Source organism: Callorhinus ursinus, unplaced genomic scaffold, assembly GCF_003265705.2.
Source record: "Callorhinus ursinus isolate GAN/ISIS: 27379988/994484 unplaced genomic scaffold, GSC_fseal_2.0 scaffold85, whole genome shotgun sequence".
NCBI lineage: Eukaryota > Metazoa > Chordata > Mammalia > Carnivora > Otariidae > Callorhinus > Callorhinus ursinus.
The window spans coordinates 1-3,948 of NW_027397147.1; positions in this window are offsets into that span (position 1 = coordinate 1).

The following is a 3,948-nucleotide window of genomic DNA, read 5'->3' on the forward strand; positions in this document are numbered from 1 at the left end:
TATTCTCCTGAAACTGTTCCAAAAAATAGAAATGGAAGGAAAACTTCCAAACTCATTTTATGAGGCCAGCATTACCTTGATCCCAAAACCAGACAAAGACCACATCAAAAAGGAGAATTACAGACCAATATCCTTGATGAACATGGATGCAAAAATTCTCACCAAAATCCTAGCCAATAGGATCCAACAGTACATTAAAAGGATTATTCACCACGACCGACTGGGATTTATCCCTGGGCTGCAAGTATGGTTCAACATCCGCAAATCAATCAACGTGATACAATATATTAACAAAAGAAAGAAAAAGAATCATATGATCCTCTGGACGCGGAGCAAGATGGCGGAGGAGTAGGAGACCTAGATTTCGTCTGGTCTCAGGAATTCAGCTGAATAGGGATCAAACCATTCTGAACACCTACGAACTCAACAGGAGATCGAAGAGTAGAGTAGCAACAACTCTCTGAACAGAGAAGCGACCACTTTCTGGAAGGTAGGACGTGTGGAGAAGTGAATCCGAGGTGATATTCGGGAGGATAGACGGCGGGGGAGGGGCCTCCGCTGGCCGCTTCTGGCAAGTGATAGAGCCGCGGAGCACAAAATCGGACCTTTTAGAAGTTGACTCGGCTGAGGGACGTCGCTGCAGTGGCTAAGCAGGGGGTGGAATCCTCCCGGGACAGTGTGGCCTCAGGACCCTTGGGGTCACAGAAAGACCAGGGGTGCCTGAGTGTGACGGAGCTCCCGGGTGTCGGAGCGGGGAAGCCGGCTGCAGAGCGGAGCCGAGGCGCGGGCTCTCAGCTCGGGGTTGCCATAAACTGTGATCCGCGGCCCAGTCGGGCCACTGCTCATCTAGCAGGGACCCAACAAGCGGCAGAGCTGGGGAGACTCTCCTTTCTTCCCGGGGAGGAGCAGTGCGGGAACGCACCGCAGGGATCTGCTGGGTTTGGAGACTCCACACGGGGTCGGGTGCCAGAGATAGCAACACTCGGTCACAGGCCGGGTGAGCACGGCGTGTGGCCGGAGACCAGGGAGATGGGAGTAACTGCTTTTCTCTGGGAGCACACTGAGGAGGGGGCCCCGAGTTCTTGGCTCCTCCGGGTGGAGATTGGGAGGCCACCAATTTTGCCCTGGTGCTCCAAAGCTATACCGAGAGCTTGCAGGGAACAAAAGCTCCTGAGAGCAAACCCAAGCATCTTCCTTAGCCCAGACCTACAAGGGCGGGGCAATTCAGCCTCCGGCAAAGACATTTGGAAAGCACAGCAACAGGCCCCTCCCCCAGAAGATCAAGAAGAACAGCCAGCAAGCCAAGACCAAGTTTACCAATCAAGGAGAACGGGAGAACTCCACGCTAGGGGAATACTGCACATAGAATCCATGGCTTTTTTTTAAACATGATTCATTAGTTCATTAAAGTTAATTTTGTTTAACTGTTTTTTTTTATTTTTCTTTTTCCCTTTTTCAACCAATATCTTATCAATCCCCTTTAAAAAAAAAACATTTTTTATTTTTCATTTTTAGAGTCATAATTTATCCCTTCGTAGTAGTTACCCTTATTTTTGGCATATATATATAAGCTGTTCTCTCTTTAAAATTTTGAGATACAGTTTCTTCTAACAGATCAAAATATACCCTAAATCACTAGTGTATGGCTTTGTTCTAGTGTCCTGCCTGATCACATTCTCTCCCTTTTTCCTTTTTTTTTTTCTTAAATCTTCTTTCTTTTTTCAAACAACTTCTTATCTTATCAAGTCCTTTTATAAAATCTTTTATAATTTTCATCTTTACAGTCATCTTCCATCCCTTCATTGTATCAACCCTTATTTTGTACATATAAGTCTTCCTTCCTTTAAAATTTTAGGAGGCATTTTTTTCTAACATACCAAAAATGCCCAAAATCTAGTGTGTGGCACTGATCTAGGCACTAGCCTGATCATATTTGATCATATTCTCCTTTTTTTTGTATTGTTCTGTTTTTGTTTTTCTCTTTTTTTCTTTTTTTTTTCTCTTTCTTTTTTCTTTCCTTCACTTTCTTTTCCCCTGCTTTCAGGTCTTTTCTGATTTGTATACAGTATATTTGCTGGGGATGTTGTAAACCTGTTAGCATTTTGTTCTCTCATTCATCTATCTCCTCTGGACAAAATGACAACACGAAAAAAATCACCTCAACAAAAAGAACAAGAGGTAGTACCGTCAGCCAGGGACCTACTCAATGCGGACATTAGTACGATGTCGGACCTAGAGTTCAGAATCATGACTTTAAAGATACTAGCTGGGCTTGAAAAAGCGTGGAAGTTATTAGAGAAACCCTTTCTGGAGAAATAAAAGAACTAAAATCTAACCAAGTCGAAATCAAAAAGGCTATTGATGAGGTGCAATCAAAAATGGGGGCACCAAATGATAGGATAAATGAGACAAGAGAGAATCAGTGATATAGAAAACCAAATGGATGGAAAATAAAGAGGCTGAGAAAAAGAGGGAGAAACAACTACAGGATCACGAGGGCAGAATTTGAGAGATAAGCGATACGATAAGACGAAACAACATTAGAATAATTGGGATCCCAGAAGAAGAAGAGAGAGAGAGAGGGACGGAAGGTATATTGGAGCAAATAATAGCAGAGAACTTCCCTAATGTGAGGAAGGAAACAGCCGTCAAAATCCAGGAGGCACAGAGAACCCCTCTCAAAATCAATAAAAACAGATCAACAACCCGGCATCTAATAGTAAAACTTACGAGTCTCAGAGACAAAGAGAAAATCCTGAAAGAAGTTCAGGAGCAGAGATATGTAACCTACAATGATAGAAACATTAGATTGACAACAGACCTATCCACAGAGACCTGGCAGGCCAGAAAGGACTGGCAAGATATCTTCAGAGCACTAAACGAGAAAAATATGCAGCCAGGAATACTATATCCAGCTAGGCTGTCATGGAAAATAGAAGGAGAGATAAAAGGCTTCCAGAACAAACAAAAACTAAAGGAATTTGCAAACACAAAACCAGCCCTCCAAGAAATATTGAAAGGGGTCCTCTAAGCAAAGAGAGAGCCCAAAAGCAGCAAAGATCAGAGAGGAACACAGACAACATATAGTTAACAGTCACCTTACAGGCAATAAAATGGCACTAAATTCATACCTTTCAATAGTTACCCTGAATGTAAATGGGCTCAATGCCCCAATCAAAAGACACAGGCTATCAGATTGGATTAAAAAACAAGACCCATCAATATGCTGTCTGCAAGAGACTCATTTTAGATCCAAAGACACCCCCAGATTGAAAGAGAGGGGGTGGAAAACAATTTACCATGCTAATGGACACCAAAAGAAAGCTGGGGTGCCAATCCTGATATCAGACAAACTAGATTTTAAAACAAAGACTGTAATAAGAAATGAGGAAGGACACTATATCTACTTAAAGGGTCTATCCAACAAGAAGATCAAAAGATTGTAAATATCTATGCCCTGAACCTGGGAGCAGCCAATTATATAAGGCAATTAATAACAAAAGCAAAGAAACACATTGAAAACAATACAATAATAGTGGGGGACTTTAACACCCCCCTGACTGAAATGGACAGATCATCTCAGCAAAAGATCAACAAGGAAATAAAGACTTTAAATGACACACTGGACCAAAAGGACTTCACAGACATATTCAGAACATTCCATCCCAAAGCAATAGAATACACATTCTTCTCTAGTGCCCATGGAACATTCTCCAGAATTGATCACATCCTAGATCACAAATCAGGTCTCAACTGGTACCAAAAGATTGGGATCATTCCCTGCATATTTTCAGACCACAATGCTTTGAAACTAGAACTCAATCACAAGAGGAAAGTCGGAAAGAACTCAAATACATGGAGGCTAAAGAGCATCCTACTAAAGAATGAATGGGTCAACCAGGAAATTAAAGAAGAATTAAACAAATTCATGGAAACCAATGAAAATGA